We start from the raw sequence: 19,233 nt of genomic DNA on the forward strand, positions 1-19,233 counted from the left end.
ATCTAAAATCATATTTGTTATGTTTTAAAGCTAGGGAGCTAATTTTGAGGCAGAGAGCAATCAACTCATTTCAAGTGAACTTTCTCCAATTTCAACTACATTGTGAAAACTTGAAAAATTATCAGAAATTTCTGTCTTGTGGTGATGTGTAATTTATTATTTTTTTAATTTTTTTTTAAGATTTTTAAAATTTATTTATTTGAGAGAGAGAGCGCAAGAGGGGGTAGGGTTAGAGGGAGAAGCAAACTCCCCGCCGAGCAGGGAGCCCGATGTGGGACTCGATCCCGGGACTCTGGGATCATGACCTGAGCCGAAGGCAGTCGCTTAACCAAATGAGCCACCCAGGTGCCCGATGTGTAATTTAAAGTAAGGCATTTCTGGGGCACCTGGGTGGCTCAGTCGTTAAGCGTCTGCCTTCGGCTCAGGTCATGATCCCAGGGTCCTGGGATCGAGCCCCGCATCGGGCTCCCTGCTCGGCGGGAAGCCTGCTTCTCTCTCTCCCACTCCCCCTGCTTGTGTTCCCTCTCTCACTGTGTGTCTCTGTCAAATAAATAAATAAAATCTTTGAAAAAAAATAAAAAATAAAGTAAGGCATTTCACATTTTGCTTGACTTGATATACATCATGAAAAAATACTTTTCAAATGTTGACTTAAAGTATCTACTTGCCAATTTTTGAAATCCCACTAAACTAAACATAATAGAAACAAAAAATAAATGCCCTCTTAGTTATAAATTTCCAAGAACTTCTTGGTTTTGTGGAGTTGTTTTGTTTTGTCTTGTTTTGTCAAGTCCATTTCCCCCCCCCAAAAAACTTAAGATCATCATTTCCCTTAGATCATCTCACCTAGTACCATGGCTTTAAATACAATCAATATGCCTATGACTCCCAAATTTCTATCTCCACCTCTGACTATATCAGGTGACTTTACTGAGATAACACATATCTGTAATTATCTCAATGGCTTTCAGCAACATTTATTTCTTGTGCCTGCTTCTCTAGTGCTAACAACTCTGATGGGCTTGACTAGGACCAGGCAGTGTCATCTCATCTCATCTCAGATCCCAGGTGTGACGATCAAAGAATGCTACTCTCACAGTAGAGAGCAGAAAAAGGGACCAAACTAAAACATACTAGCACATTTAGAGATTTTGCTCAAACACAGCAACTTTCAAGTCCATTCATATCCTATTGGCCAAAGCCATTCATGTGGTCAAATCCAAAGTAACAGGATAAAAAGCATGCCCTGCCTATAGGAAGAAATGACAAAGGAAAAGAAGGCACAAATTCCTGTGAACAAATAATGCCATCTATGGCACTACCCTCTCTCTGAACTCCTTGTTCCTATACACACTGAAGCTACTTGATAACTCCAATTGGATGTCTAATAAACATCTCACCCTTACCATGTCCAAAATGAACCTTAAATTTCCAGTGCCCTCTCCAAGCTGCAATCCTCTGATTTATCTTTACTGTCTCAATAAATTGCACCATTATCCAGTATATATTTCTGGCCACCACTGTCTTACAACCTATCCTATTAACTCTCTACTTTTGTGAGGGGTATCATTGATAAATCTAAATCTGGACACTATCTTGCTTATTACACTGAGGGGAAAGTTGTGGTTTTTATATATTTTAAGACTTTGCATTATGAAAATTTTCAAATACATATAAAGTAGAAGTAATTGTATAATGAATTCATGTACTTAACTAAAAATCATGGCTAATCTAGTTTCATCTGAACCTCATTTGCTCCCACCCAATACTTCTCCAAATGTTTTTTAAGAAAATTCCAGATATATTATTTTATCACTGAGATTATAATACAGAGAGAGTAGTATTTTTAAATTATCAAACAAATCACTTTAGGCACTTGTATTAAAACCTACCCTAGGTTCTTATCACTGTGGGAATAAAATCTGATTTCCCTGATACCTACAGACAGTATAAGCCCACATCTACCCCTCTAAACTTATTTCCCCTCATGCTGCCATCACTCTCATCTAGTAGACTTTTGACATTCCAGAATTGCTATTCATAAAACTGTCCTTTTGCCTCCCAAACTCTCCCAGACAATCTTCGCACAGCTGTCTTCTTCTTATTATTTAGGACTCAGCTTAAATACCAACTTCTCAGAAGAACATTCCCTGAAAACCACTGTAAAATAACCACCCAGGCACTGATTAGAAAACCTTGTTGTTGTTTGTTGTTGCTTTCACAATACTCACCATATTTTGGGCTATTTTTTTATTAGCCTATTAGTTGTTGTCGGTTCACGCTACTAGGATTTTGAGAGAAAAGAATTGGCGGTTTTAATGACTACATCCTTATGTCTAGAACAAGTGTCTTTTTCATTGTATGTGTTAAGTAGGTATTTGTTAAAGGAATAAGCTGGTGAACTTTCTATTACTGGGACCAAAATCCTCAGTATTTTTACTAAAGAATTACATCAACTTTATTAAGTCATATAGTTTCTAGGTCCTACAATATAGTTCTCTCCAAGTTTCAGAGTTAGATAAAACAATCATCACAGAGATAGGAGATTGCTATCTTGCCATTTTAAGATTAAATACATTGATACATTCATGTCTTATTTAAGTGAAGAATTAAGTCTGAGAGTTGGATTAGGGAATGTACAGTACACCGAAGAGCAGTAATAGATCTAGAATGCCTCCTGTGACATAATTTAAGACAGCTTGAAAATAAAAATGAAAGATCAAAGGTTCCAGCTTTTATTTTTATTTTTGAGGCTTCCAGACATAATTTCAGCTCTAACATATCCAAGAACTTGCTATGGACATTTTTCCTTGGTCAGGCTAAAACCACTGAGAATCATCTTCTCTACCTAATCCTTGACCAAATTTGAAGCAGAATATATTACCAATTAAATAAAATATACAAGCAATTGCAGAAGGCAGCACACAGGAGAATTAATAATGAAATGTTTTCTCATCTGTGGATGCCACTGGGTGAGGGATGATGAGTAAGTCTTGTTAATTTTTCCAATTACTTCTGTCCAAATAATACACGATGTGTTTTTGTAAATGCAGCCACTTCCCCATCTTCCAGGCAGATTGGCTCCCTAAGCTCTTTGAGAGAAATTTAGGAGCCACCATGGGTTAAAAATATTTTGTAACAAAAAATAATTACCTAGAACCAAAAATTCATTACCTAGAAAGGATTTTAATAAAGAACAAAGTTTCTTTCTACCTATCTGCGATACACTGAGAACTTCCCTCAAATCATCTTCAAGTGGATAAAAAGGCAGAGAGGAAAAGAAACTATTATTCCTGGCATCCAAACATGATGCTTTACAAAGAACTGAGACCCCTCCCTTGCAGATAAACTTAGCCTATGTCAAAGGAAAAGGAAAAAACTTGTTTAGGTGATAACAGCTTCTTATCTTTCTGTTTTGTGTTTTACATACATAAAAATGAGTTACTATGGTGAATTCTACGTTAGGAAGAGAGCTCAATCAACAGAATAGTAAGACTAGGGTAGTAAGTACAACATTGTCAAACTCAACTGTACAAAACAGTAATTTTCTTTATTTTCTAGAACTCAACCTAGTTTCAATCTTAATCCCATTCTGTCCCAGATAAAACAAAAATATCATTTTGCCAATTCAAGGCAGACTCAAGGATTCCTCCTACCTTTCCTTTTATTCCTGGAATTATATATAAATACTGAGGTCATTTTGGTGAGAGGTAGAATGGGAGATGGTGGCAACTTATCCTCCATCACTATTGCTATAGTGATATCCACTGAGGTTTATTATCCAATCTATCATTAAAAGTGAGGTGTCCATTCTCGTCTCATCATATGATCCATGCCACATAAGCTGCTGAGAGTCTCCTCCAATTTTTCTGACTCACAAAGTTATGCCAACATCATTTAGGAAAACCATCTGCCGGGAGGAGCAAGATGGCGGAGGAGTAGGAGATCTAAATTTCGTATGGTCCCAGGAATTCAGCTGGATAGGGATCAAACCATTCTGAACACCTATGAACTCAACAGGAGATCGAAGAAAAGAATAGCAGGAACTCTCTGAACAGAAAAGCAAACACTTTCTGGAAGGTAGGACGTGCAGAGAAGTGAATCCGAGACCATATTCGGGAAGACAGACTGTGGGGGGAGGGGGCCTCCATCAGCCGCTACTGGCAAGTGATAGAGAGGCAGAACACAAAATCGGAACTTTTAGAAGTCGACTCTGCTGAGGGACATCGCTCCAGTGGCTAAGCGAGGGGTGGAACCCTCACTGGGACAGTGTGGTCTCAGGACCCTCGGGGTCACAGAAAGACCGGGGGTGCCTGAGTGTGGCAGAGCTCCCAGGTATTGGAGCAGGGAAGCCGGCTGCCAAGACGGAGCCGAAGAATGGGCTCTCAGCTCAGAGTTGCCATAAACTGTAATCTGTGGCACAGTCGGGCCACTGTTCTTCCAGTAGGGACACAACAAGCAGCAGATCCAGAGAGACTCCCCTTACTCCCCCGGGAGGAGCAGTGCAGGAGCGCACCGCAGGGGTCTGCTGGGTTTGGAGACTCCAAACAGGGTCATGTGCCAGAGATAGAAATGCTCAGTCACAGGCCGGTTGCGCACAGAGCGTGGTTGAAGACCGAGGAGATGGGAGTGATTGACTGCTTTTCTTTGGGGGCGCACTGAGGAGTGGGGCCCCGAGTTCTTGGCTCCTCCGAGGCGGAGATAAGGAGGCCGCATTTTCACTCTCATCCTCCAAAGCTATACAGAAAGCTTGTAGGAACAAAAGCTCCTGAGGGCAAACCCGAGCAGATTACTTAGCCCGGACCCGGTAAGGGGGGGGCAATTCCGCCTCCAGCAGAGACATTTGAGAACCATGGCAACAGGCCCCTCCCCAGAAGATCAGCAAGAACAGCCAGCCAAGACCAAGTTTACCGATCAATGAGAACGGCAAAATTCCAGCACTAGGGGAATACTACATAGAATTCATGGCTTTTTTACCATGATTCTTCAGTCTTTCAAAGTTAATTTTTTTTTTTAATCTTCTTTTTTTCTTTTTCTTTTACTGTTTTTCAACAAACATCTTATCAATCCCTTTTTTTTAAATCCTTTTTATTTTTCATTTTTAGAGTCATATTCTATCCCCTCATGGTAGTTAACCTTATTTTTGGTATATATATATATATAAGTTGTTCTCTCTTTAAAATTTTGGGATAGTTTCTTCTAACAGACCAAAATATACCCTAAATCTCTAGTGTATGGCTTTGTTCTAGTCTCCTGTCTGATCACATTTGCTCCCTTTTTTTTTTTTTAATTCCTCTTCTTTCTTTTTTCAACCAACTACTTATCTTATCAATTCCTTTTATAAAATCTTTTATAATTTTCATCTTTACAGTCATATTCCATCCCTTCATCGTATTAACCCTTATTTTTATTTTAAGTATTATTTATTATTATTTATTATTTATTTCTCCTTTTTTTTTTAAAAAGATTTTATTTATTTATTTGAGACAGAGAGAATGAGATACAGAGAGCATGAGAGGGAGGAGGGTCAGAGGGAGAAACAGACTCCCCGCTGAGCAGGGAGCCCGATACGGGACTGGATCCCAGAACTCCAGGATCATGACCTGAGCTGAAGGCAGTCGTCTGACCAACTGAGCCACCCAGGTGCCCTTAACCCTTATTTTTGTATATATATAAGTTTTTCTTTCTTTAAAATTTTGGGAGGCACTTTCTTCTAACAGACCAAAATACACCCAAAATCTAGTGTGTGGCACTGATCTATGCACCAGCCTGATCATATTTGATCATATTCTGGTTTGTTTGTTTGTTTTTATCTTTATCTTTTTCTTTTTCTTTTCTTTTTTCTTTCTTTCCCTTTCTTTTCTCCCGGCTTCAAGTCTCTTCTGATTTTTGTAGTGTAAATATTTCTGGGGTCATTGTTACCCTGTTAGCATTTGTTTCTCATTCACCTATTCTCCTCTGGACAAAATTACAAATTTGAAAAAATCACCTCAAAAAAAAGAACAAGAGGCAGTACCAACTGCCAGGGACCTAATCAAAACAGCAAATAAAACCTAAGCCCACCAGGAGAAGAGAAATAATAAAGATCAGAGCAGAAATCAATGAAATAGAAACCAAAAGAACAGTAGAACAGATCAACGAAACTAGGAGCTGGTTCTTTGAAAGAATTAACAAGATTGATAAACCCCTGGCCAGACTTATCAAAAAAGAAAAGAGAAATGACCCAAATAAATAAAATCATAAATGAAAGAGGAGAGATCATAACCAACACAAAAAAAATACAAACAATTATAAGAACATATTATGAACAACTATATGCCAGCAAATTAGACAATCTGGAAGAAATGGATGCATTCCTAGAGATGTATAAACTACCAAAACTGAACCAGGAAGAAAAAGAAAAACTGAACAGACCTATAACCACTAAGGAAATTGAAAAAGTAATCAAAAATCTCCCAAAAAACAAAAGCCCAGGGCCAGATGGCTTCCCAGAGGAATTCTACCAAACATTTAAAGAAGAATACCTATTCTTCTGAAACTCTTCCAAAAAATAGAAATGGAAGGAAAACTTCCAAACTCCTTTTACGAGGCCACTATTACCTTGATCCCCAAACCAGACAAAGACCACATCAAAAAGAAGAATTACAGACCGGGCGCCTGGGTGGCTCAGTCGTTAAGCGTCTGCCTTCGGCTCAGGTCATGATCCCAGGGTCCTGGGATCGAGCCCCGCATCGGGCTCCCTGCTCCGTGGAGAGCCTGCTTCTCCCTCTCCCACTCCCCCTGCTTGTGTTCCCTCTCTCACTGTGTCTCTCTCTGTCAAATAAATAAATAAAATCTTTAAAAAAATAAGAATTACAGACCAATATCCTTGATGAACATGGATGCAAAAATTCTCACCAAATAGCCAATAGGATCCAACAGTACATTAAAAGGATTATTCACCACGACCAAGTGGGATTTATCCCTGGGCTGCAAGATTGGTTCAACATCCACAAATCAATCAATGTGATACAATACATTAATAAAAGAAAGAACAAGAACCATATGATCCTCTCAATAGATGCAGAAAAAGCATTTGACAAAGTACAGCATCCTTTTTTGATCAAAACTCTTCAGAGTATAGGGATCGAGGGTACATACCTCAATATCATAAAAGCCATCTATGAAAAACCCACAGCGAATATCATTCTCAATGGGGGAAAACTGAGAGCTTTCCCCCTAAGGTCAGGAACACGGCAGGGATCTCCACTATCACCACTGCTATTCAACACAGTATTAGAAGTCATAGCCACAGCAACCAGACAACAAAAAGAAATAAAAGGCATCCAAATCAGCAAAGAAGAAGTCAAACTCTCACTCTTTGCAGATGATATGATACTTTATGTGGAAAACCCAAAAGACTCCACCCCAAAACTGCTAGAACTCATACAGGAATTCAGTAAAGTGGCAGGATATAAAATCAATGCACAGAAATCAGTGGCATTCCTATCCACCACCAACAAGACAGAAGAAAGAGAAATTAAGGAGTCGATCCCATTTACAATTGCACCCAAAACCATAAGATACCTAGGAATAAATCTAACCAAAGAGGCAAAGAATCTGTACTCAGAAAACTATAAAATACTCATGAAAGAAATTGAGGAAGACACAAAGAAATGGAAAAACGTTCCATGCTCATGGATTGGAAGAGCAAATATTGTGAAGATGTCAATGCTACCTAGAGCAATCTACACATTCAATGCAATCCCCATCAAAATACCATCCACTTTTTTCAAAGAAATAGAGCAAATAATCCTAAAATTTGTATGGAACCAGAAAAGACCCCGCATAGCCAGAGGAATGTTGAAAAAGAAAAGCAAAGCTGGTGGCATCACAATTCCCGACTTCAAGTACTATTAACAAAGCTGTCATCATCAAGACAGTATGGTACTGGCACAAATACAGACACATAGATCAACGGAACAGAATAGAGAGCCCAGAAATGGACCCTCAACTCTATGGTCAACTCATCTTTGACAAAGCAGGAAAGAATGTCCCATGGAAAAAAGACAGTCTCTTCAACAAATGGTGTTGGGAAAATTGGACAGCCACATGCAGAAGAATGAAACTGGACCATTTCCTTACACCACACACAAAAAGAGACACAAAATGGTTGAAAGACCTAAATGTGAGACAGGAGTCCATCAAAATCCTAGAGGAGAACACGGGCAGCAACCTCTTCAACCTCAGCTGCAGCAACTTCCTCCTAGAAACATCACCAAAGGCAAGGGAAGCAAGGGCAAAAATGAACTACTGGGACTTCATCAAGAGAAAAAACTTGCACAGCAAAAGAAACAGTCAACAAAACCAAAGGACAACTGCCAGAATGGGAGATGTTTGCAAATGACATATCAGATAAAGGGCTAGTATCCAAAATCTATAAAGAACTTATTAAACTCAACACCCAAAGAACAAATGACCCAATCAAGAAATGGGCAGAAGACATGAACAGACATTTTTCCAAAGAAGACATCCTGATGGCCAACAGACACATGAAAAAGTGCTCAACATTGCTGGGCATCGGGGAAATCCAAATCAAAACCTCAATGAGATACCACCTCACACCAGTCAGAATGGCTAAAATTAACAAGTCAGGAAATGACAGATGCGGGCGGGGGTGCAGAGAAAGGGGAACCCTCCTACACTGTTGGTGGGAATGCAAGCTGGTGCAGCCACTCTAGAAAACAGTATGGAGGTTCCTCAAAAAGTTGAAAATAGAGCTACCATATGACCCAGCAATTGCACTACTGGGTATTCACCCCAAAGATACAAATGTAGGGATCCGAAGGGGTACGTGCACCCTGATGTTTATAGCACAATGTCCACAATAGCCAAACTATGGAAAGAGCCTAGATGTCCATCGACAGATGAATGGATAAGATGTGGTATATATATACAATGGAATATTATGCAGCCATCAAAAGGAATGAAATCTTGCCATTTGCAACAACGTGGATGGAACTAGAGGGTATTATGCTGAGCGAAATAAGTCAATCAGAGAAAGACATGTATCATATGACCTCACTGATATGAGGAATTCTTAATCTCAGGAAACAGAGGGTTGCTGGAGTGGTAGGGGGTGGGAGGGATGGGGTGGCTGGGTGATATTCATTGGGGAGGGTATGTGCAATGGTGAGCGCTGTGACTTGTGTAAGACTGTTGAATCACAGACCTGTACCTCTGAAACAATTAATACATTATATGTTTAAAAAAAAGAAGAAGAAGAAGAAAAAGATAGCAGGAAGGGAAGGGATATCGGAGTGGGAGACGAACCATGACAGACTATCGACCCTGAGAAACAAACTGAGGGTTCCAGAGGAGAGGGGGTTAGGGGGATGGGTTAGCCTGGTGATGGGTATTAAAGAGGGCATGTACTGCATGGAGTACTGCGTGTTATATGCAAACAATGAATCATGGAACAGTACATCAAAAACTCATGATATATTGTATGGTGATTAAGATAACATAATAATTAAAAAAAAAATCTGCCTATACTGTAAGTCTTGGTGCGTGGAGAACCCATTTAGCCATTTCATTCTATTCTCTTCTGCCAAGAAGACGCATAGAACTGTGGCAGCACAAATTTCTACCTAATTGGAACTCCCTAAACTTATCAGGGGATTCTACTTCCTCCCTATCAGTTTAGAATCACCTCAAGTGGAACAGGAAGGGGTAAGAAAGTCATACAGTATCTTGATTGCTAAGTGCCTTTCAGCTCTAAAGAGCTGTCTCTACTCTGGCAAGGGTTCTGGGGAAAAAACCCTGCTTCTGTGTGGTATGTACCCTTTCCCTAATTTTGTAGTCTTATACCTGGATAGTATCCTTTAAAATAGAAAAGGCGAGAACATTAGGCTTTTGCCTTTGTTCTGCTATTCTCTTGAGACCGTCCTCTCCTAAACAAGGGGTGCTTCTCATGTAGTAGCTATCTGGAAAAAGAAAAGTGCCTCAGTATACAAGTTATATTATTAAATACATAATACTTAATATTTAATACTTTAATATTTTTCATATTTAGTTTTCAACAATACATTATAGTTTTCTGGGCACCTGGGTGGCTCAGTTGGTTAAGCGTCTGCCTTCGGCTCAGGTCATGATCCCAGGGTCCTGGGATGGAGTCCTGCTCAGCAGTGAGCCTGCTTCTCTCTCTCCCTCTGCCTCTCCCCCAGCTTGTCCTCACTCTCTCTCTCTCTCTCTTTCTCAAGATCTCTCTCAAATTAATAAATAAAATCTTAAAAAAATAGGTTACAGTTTTCTGAATATAATTACTTAGTGACAGTGTAATAAGCAAGTCTTAAACTTTGTTACTTGTCTATAAAATTTCTTGTAAGGATGTATTTTGAGTTTGCTTTATGTAGTTTTCTTTTTTGATTTTATGGGAAAACAGCAATTAATTAATTGATTGACTGATTATTTGTTTATTTATATTTGAGAGAGCGAGCGAGCACAAGGGGCAGAGGGAGAGAGAATCTCAAGCTGACTCCATGCCAAACTCGGAGCCCAACTCAGGGCTTGATCTCACAACACTGAGATCATGACCCGAGCAGAAACCAAGAGTTGGATGCTCAACTGACTGCACTACTCAGGCACCCCAGCATCACTAATTTAAAACCTGTCACATGTAAAATCTGTGCTGTAACGTATAGGAGTAAATGTGGGCTTCTCAGAATTTACCCTTAAATACAAGTGATGAGTTTAATTTACAGAATGGAAAGGTTTTGAGCTTAACTGAGGAATCTTACTATTTTTCCAAGATATCAGTGGTATTTATTTACTCATTCAAATATTTTAAGTGAAACTGAGAATTATTCAAGAATTTTGTAGCCAAGGCAATTATCAAAGCTGTTTCATACAAATTGCAATTTAGACAAGCTCGCACAAGCCACTGTGCTCCTTACCATACAGAATTCAAAAACTGAAGACAAAATCATCTTGTGAATTTATAATAAAAGTATTCTAGTACATAGTAATGAGTATTAGGATTTTGTTGATTTATGATTTTTAAGATGGCTTTCAGACTCAAGCTCATTTAACTCTCAAAGTAACTCTGTGAGGTATGCACAGTGCTTTTTTTTCATTTAAGTAATAAGCAATTAACTCAGAAGAGGTAAATTACTTGAGGTCCTAAGTCACAGTTATTCAAAAGGAGAGCTAGAACTATATGTTTTGAATGATAATACAAAGCTTTTTCTACCTCAGAATTATAGTAGTAAAATCTGAATGAGAGTTTTACTGTACTCAGGGATGGATTGCACATATTAGCAGCAAAACTTAATTAAGCACTATTATAAAAGAGCTATGATGGGGCTCATAGATGTAATTTGCACCCTAGCAAATTCAATAATTCAATAGATTACCTTATTTTCTGAGTAATGTGTTATGCTACAATATTTTAAAAGAAATAAAGTCTGTTCCTAATAATTCTTCCTCAGTCTTATTTACATTACTAAAATGCTTACTAATCTATTTCTCTGATATTTTGCAAAAATAAACATATACCTAGCTCTTTTCTTCAATACCATAAATCCCAAATTAGTCAAATCATGATTTATGAGATTTACTGGATATCAGCATATGAGTCTTCAATAAATAATGCTTATTCTTTTCAACTGGATTGCATAATTTAGCAATGACGATTGGAAAGTATGATAAATAGCATGCTAACATGATAGAGATTTGAGCAACTGTTTTTTCCTCACAGATCTTCAAAGATTTGAGCAAATACAGAATTCATTACAGCAGTTCTTCAAATAAAACTAGAAAGAAAAAAAAAAGATCAGTTCAATTTCTATAAGCGAGAGATTGGAATTACTTGAAACAGGCTTGTGGTAGCTATTCTCTGGGGAGAATATTTCTTAACTCAATAGAATCAAGTCCTGAGATGGAGGGGGAGAAAAACAAACCAATCAAGGCTAATGGTTCCTGATGAACCCAGATTAAACACAGAGATCGGTCTGGTTTAAATATACTCAAGGGAACAGTCCTTCAGACAAGAGTATCAATTTTCACTCTGGGTCAATAGGATGAAGTGTGTGGTTAAAAATCAGATATTGCAAATGTATACAGCTTGAGTCAGGATGCATGTTGGAAAAAAAAAACTTGGCAATCAGAAGACATTCTGAGGGTACATGAAGAATTATAATTAATACAGTCAAATAAAAATTATTTAATTAGGGAATGGAGGAAGATAGTTAAAAAGTTAATATGCAAAACTTAGTAACTTTTCTTTGAATCTTAGAAAATAGAAAGAGTGAAAATATGAAAATACTTATACATAAACTTTGTCCAAAATATCTAGGATTAAAATGAAGGAAACTACAAAAGTACTGAGGAGGAGGAGGAGGGGCAAAGGGAGAGGGAGAAAGAGAGAATCTTAAGCAGGTTCCATGCCCAGTGGGAACCTGATTCGTGGGGCTGGATCTCATGACCCTGAGATGATCACCTGTGTTGAAATCGAGTTGGACGCTTAACCGACTGAGCCACCCAGGTGTCCCACGATTTATATGATTTGAAGAGAAACCAGAGTATATATAAATCTTTAAAGTACTTAATATATATATAGTATATATACAATATACATGTATATACAATATAAATTATATATATCTGTTATATACACACATATATACATACACACTAGATACATACTATATATATACATATTTATACATTACATATACACACATTTATTTACTTTTATACGTGTAATTGCTAACTAAGGTTTGAGGTAGCAAAGGATGACTGCAGTATGTTTATTCTGCAATCTTGAAACAAAACTGGAGAAAATACTGGAAATATATTTTGCCAGTAGCAGTCAACAGGGCTTACCTCTGTTGCAGTGCTCATTATTAAGTGGCAGAATCATGAATCCTTTTTATGTTCTTTTTCAAGCTAATTCATGCTGTCTGAATTTTCTACTCTTGGCATGCATTATTTTTGTAATTATAAAATATACAATATGTGCTATTTTTTTAATATCCCTAAATATATCTTCTAAAATAAAAAAAAACTAAAAACATTTAAAAGTATTTTTACTTTTATTGTCCTAGATTAGTTATAGAAGGAAAATGGACATTTTCTAGTAAGAAATGCACTCAAATCTGAGTCTATATTGTATTAATTGAACTTTTTTTTTAAAGATTTTATTTATTTATTTATTTGACAGAGAGAGAGACAGCGAGAGAGGGAACACAAGCAGGGGGAGTGGGAGAGGGAGAAGCAGGCTTCCCGGCCAAGCAGGGAGCCCAATGCGGGGCTCGATCCCAGGACCCTAGGATCATGAGCTGAGCTGAAGGTAGATGCTTAACGACTGAGCCACCCAGGTGCTCCAATTGAACACATTATTGAGTATAATCTCTTTGAAAATGAAAACTGCATCAAAGGCATTTTGATACTCTAGTGCAGGTAGCACAGGGCTTTGCACATAGTACTTAATGAAACAAGTTGGATTTAACTTAGGTATTTTAAAACTGGCTTACTATACATATCTCAGTGTCATTTTATCAACCACCTAATACATCCTAACTTGATATATTTGGAGGATAGGTTTTAACTCCCTAAAAATACTTTTTTAAAAGGTTTCTGGAAAAAGTGTCTATCATCCTGTTGAAGATAAGAAATTTGGGGCATATTGTGCACTTGTTAACTATCAACTCTGTTTTATTATCTTTTTTTTTTTTTAAGATTTTATTTATTTATTTGAGAGAGAGAGAATGAGAGACAGAGAGCACGAGAGGGAAGAGGGCAGAGGGAGAAGCAGACTCCCCGCTGAGCAGGGAGCCCGATGTGGGACTCGATCCCGGGACTCCAGGATCATGACCTGAGCCGAAGGCAGTCGCCTAACCAACTGAGCCACCCAGGCGCCCAACTCTGTTTTATTATCTTAAGAAACAGAGAGCATTTAGTACCACAGTGAGCAAATACATATGCTCAAATGAATCATTTTGTGCTTGAGATCTAAAAGCATTATTTGAATTTTTATCTTTAAAAATATTTTCCTATCATTATTTCAGGGGAAAAAAAAGTAAACTTGAAATCTTATAGCATACAGCTCCATGTAGAACTGGCTAGAATGTAATGCTATAGTATTGAAAAAAATACTGTTTTTTTTTTCTCATTCCCCAAAATGTTAAAATAAATGTGGCAACTGGTTATTGGTCTCAGATTAGAGTCATACCTTCTCATAGGGCACCCAAAGTGCTAAATGGGTCACTGGGACAAAATTTATTATATAAGAATGTATATTTACACAGGATTTCAGGGAACTTTTGGGGTTTTTTTAGGGTTCTGAAAATATGCAATGTGAATGAGTTAGAACTTGTAACCTGTCCCTCTATTCATTTTATTGACCTGGGTTTACTATAAAAATAAAAAGTTTATATCTGCTGAAAATATGTCCATCCCACATAGGGTTCCAGCAACAAAGTATGAGAAAAAAATTTCATTTGACTGGACTGCTGATTGATTTCCTAAAGTCCCATTGCTTTCGATTTCTCAGTGATGACATACTTCCCTGCAGTCAATATGCATCTCTTAATTTGTTTGCAGGAAAATTGGCCTCTTTTGCCTTCTCACATCACACTTTGTAATCAATGGCTATGTTCTAAATGCAACTCAGAAATGTCTTTAGAAATCGAGGGCAGTTTCAATAAATTATTTTTAGCCTGATGTCCCTCTAGGAACTTATTATTACCACAGCATAGCAGCAAATTATATTTTTCCTCTTCCTTGAATCTACAAACGGACACATATTCTACTACTGTAGGCCAAAATTTACAGAGCAGTCACATACTATGAATATATTTTGTCCAATAAAATCTATTCCCAAGTCATTTCTTGGAAACATGCCATAGTTACATTATTCTTGTGATAGTGCCTATATTTTAAAACATACAAATTGATTCTTCAGTCATTTGGCCTACCTAGTAAAGTAAATCTTCAACACTTGTACACGGAAAGAGAATTTTTAGGAAAGCCAAGGACCATCTGATACTATCAAAAGGTCCAGGGTAAGATACTTAGGCTTGGAATTTAAAGTCAAAATTAGATTACAGTAATGAGTAACAATTACTGCTTAGAATACGCTATTTCATTTATATTGGCTCCTTCTGTTCCACAAAATAATTATCTTTCTCTGAGATTAGTTGGCATTATACTATTATTTTATTTGACATATTGTATATCTGTATCATTTCACTTATCCACTGCTGAGGTAAACCTCACCAGTAGATGGCCTACACAAGCAAGCCCACCTGAGCATAAATCTCTGAATCTGAGCACAGCACCTTAGCAAGTTATCATCCTTGACTTGTCTACCCTACAAAAACCATTCCTTATAAGTAACAAGAAATGCCACAACCTTAAAATCTTAGAATGACAGTGGAAGTAGATCCTACGTTGATGTCTAGCCACAATAGAATCCCAGTTAATTCATCTGGACAAAAGATAAAAATGAAGAAGCAACCAAAGCCCAAACTAAAACCAAAGCAAAGGTACTGCTAGAACAACTGCCAGAAAGTAGAGCTGAAAGCTCACAGTAGGTCAGAGTTCACCAAGACTGAAGCTCAGCTGTAGAGTCATTGCCGACCACCCACAAGAATGATTCATTCATTCACTGACTTATCTAATATTAACTGGGCATCAGTGCTGCTCCAGGCACTTTTCTAAGAGGGGGGTTCAGAAGTGAACAACCTAAACAAAGTCCCTCCCTCCACAGAGCTTCCACCTGGAATGAAAAAAAAACACACACAAAATATATAAATGTAAAGTAATGCTAAGTGCTCTGGAGAAAAAGCAAAGCATGGAATTCTCAAACGACCATGTTGCACCAAATATCTTGAAAAAATACTTTAAAATAACTTCAGTATAATGTTATTAGAGTTATGAAACACAAAAACAACTTCTGCAAAGATTATTTATATTCATACTTATATAAGAAACTTTTCCAAACTTATTAGTAGCAGGATTAGTGTAAGATCCAACATTTTTGAATTCTAGGCTATGCTTAGATATATGTCTTAGCGTTCAGCTTTCATTAGCCATAGGCTACATTTAGGTTTAAGGATTATAGTATTACCTTAAGAAGAGCATTAGAATAAAACTCAGTAAATGAGGATTCTAGCGATTCCAGAGATCATGAGATCATGAGCAAATCTTAATCTCTTTTTGTTGGTTTCCTCCAACTAGCAAATGCGGATAAACTCTTTCAAATAAATATAAAGGAGTATCTGAGAAATTCTGTTAAATTTAATTCAACACATCATGTACCAGGTAGGGTGATAAGCATAGAGGTACACTGAGGAAGACAACAAACACTAAATAATTCATTAAAGGTGTTAGAAAGGTGGAGACCTACCCTATTCTAGACAAAAGATAAACCACTCTAAAACTTCAGCAGAGACTTAAAGGATGAGTATATGACAATGCATTTACTAGGTGATGTATCTAAACTCTTCGAAATTCCATAGAAAAAAGGCAATGAGTATTTATCTGTATGATAACAGTAGTAGGATGTCATATTATTATAACTTCAAAATTTATAATAAGCCTAAAACCCTATATAAAAGATATACAGGAAAATAAACAAAGTTATGTACATCAATATATGAATTGTGTATGAATATGAATATATATGAATATATATATTCTTGAGTGAAATGTTAACTAACCAATTAAGATTAAAACATGTCTAAATCTTACAGGGGTTTTCACAGGATCTGTTACTAGCATTCTCTCTATCTCCTCCTTTGTCTCTCATTTTTTACTTACTCTGCTCTATCAAACAATCACACTGGGGTGCCTGGGTGGCTCAGTCGTTAAGCATCTGCCTTCGGCTCAGGTCATGATCCCAGGGTCCTGGGATCGAGCCCTGCATTGGGCTCCCTGCTCTGTGGGTAGCCTGTTTCTCCCTCTCCCACTCCCTCTGCCTGTGTTCCCTCTTTCGCTGTGTCTCTGTCAAATAAATAAATAAAATCTTTAAAAAAAAAAAAACAATCACACTAGTTACTAGACAGCACAGTCAAAATAAAGTGGCACCTGAAATTGTTCATTTTTGTACTGAAATCACTGAAAAAAGACTGAATAGCTGTAAGCAGTTTTCTCTTTAGAAAGCCTTCTACTTGTAAGTGAATAGATAAAACATTAATTTCTCTATGAACTTTCTTTAATTTTTTTCATAAAATTTATAAGGCTGATCATACCCTTTAATTTGATTTAAATATCAAATTTTGATGATGAATCTCTCTATATATTACAGTGATAGAACAAAGAAATAAGATTTCTAGGGCTCACAAAAGCTACATCAATTTTCCATTAAAAGCTTCAGAATTTAGTTGATCTCATTTAATAATAACCTAATTAGTGAAAGTAAGGAAATAATAACATTCATTAATCTATTATCTATTTTATATAAATTGTGTAATGAAATTCATCCACAGACATAAGAATACAGGTTATATTATAAATAACTCTGATAATGTGTGAACACACTGAGAAACCCAATTTAACCTGTTAAGTACATATTTGTTCACTGAAATTGTACAAAATCCATTCATCAAAGTGTTCCATCTACATTCATTTCTTACCAGTAGGAAAAAGGGTGAGGAGCAGGGAGGAAGGAAGATGAGAGGGGAGAGGGGAGAGGAAGGAAAGAAAGAATTTCTAATATCATATTCCTGCACCAAACTTCAGGCTTTTCAAATACCTAACACAAAATTGGAACAATGTAGTATGTTGTCACACTAAACATAACCAATATTGGCTCTTGTCCCCAGTTTCAGTTAAATGCTAAGAAATATAATTCTTGCTTTTACCTTTTGTTTTTCTACTAAGATCTCCAAAGAGCCATTTCAAAATTATTGTTCTATTAAAAGCCTGGCTCAGTTCTCTTTATCTACCTTATTTGCATTTATGTTTGGGATAAGAATTTCATAAAACAAAATTCTCAACGTGCCTCTGACGGTCTTTTGAATTCTCCCCAATCATAACTCACCTTATCTCCAAAATATTAAAAAGGCCAGTTCATCAGCCCAAATGCCACAATTATTTTATCTCCTCAAAACTAACCTTTTTTTTCAGTAAGGTCACAGTACTACCATTCCAATATAGGATAAAATAACCCACACTGCATACTTCTTAAAGCTTTTACTTTCTACAGAAATAGAAAGCAGAAGAAGAGGAACAATATAAGCACTGTGAAATTCTACATAGAAGACAGGTGTTTCTTTGTTTTGTGTTGTTTTGCTTTATTTGACATTTAATAAGCTCAGGAAAATGAAAGATTTCTCCTTCAGGAGATCGTATTAGATGAGTAGCCATAGTGAATCTTTTCCCTGCTGATCCCTAAAAGGAGAACAATTGCCAAGTGTATGCATATAGGCCAAAAAAGTCTATCTCAACATTCAAACTGTTTGAAAGATGAATCATTTTAATAACTACATAAAATTTGCATTCTATCCCTTTAAATCCAATCATTTTCACTCATTAAAAAAAAAGAAAGAAAAGAAAACAATTCCCAACAATAGGATTTATAGCCTAGTCTGAGATGCATTAAACAAAGGTGATATTTTTGATGAGGCATACTAACTTACAAAAAAATTATTAAATGCATGGCAAATTAATTAACTAGAAGAGGTTAATATAGTCAAACTACAATTTCAGGGTAAGATTTCACTTGGCATAAACATAGTAATCCACCATTTTATTTGAAAATCTCCAGTAGGGGAAATTACATATCCTATCATGTTAGCAAGTATAGCAGTCAAAAAATTATTTAAATTCAAAATGCCTTTCTCAGTTACAAGTCATCTATTCCTATCCACCTAGGATACAATGAAGAACAGCTATTAACTATTATTACATCATCATTAGTATCTCTATCCTGTTATAACTTTTATAAAGAAGCAGTCAGTTTTTACTCTGAACTGTGCAAGGCCTCTGAGATAATAATAGCAGTAAAGATAGCAATAGAATTGAAACAACATCCTCAATACCTCTGAAACCTCGGGGGGACTGAGAAACCAAGGGATTGTCAATCCAAGGTCATGCAGGATTAAAAGAGGAAGGAAGGAAGGAAGGAGGGAAGGAAGGAAGGAAGGAAGGAAGGAAGGAAGGAAGGGAAAATGGGAGAGAGGGAGAGAGAGAAAGAAAGAAAAAGAAAGAAAGAAAGAAAGAAAGAAAGAAAGAAAGAAAGAAAGAAAG

This window comes from Neomonachus schauinslandi, chromosome 9, assembly GCF_002201575.2.
Source record: "Neomonachus schauinslandi chromosome 9, ASM220157v2, whole genome shotgun sequence".
Classification (NCBI taxonomy): domain Eukaryota; kingdom Metazoa; phylum Chordata; class Mammalia; order Carnivora; family Phocidae; genus Neomonachus; species Neomonachus schauinslandi.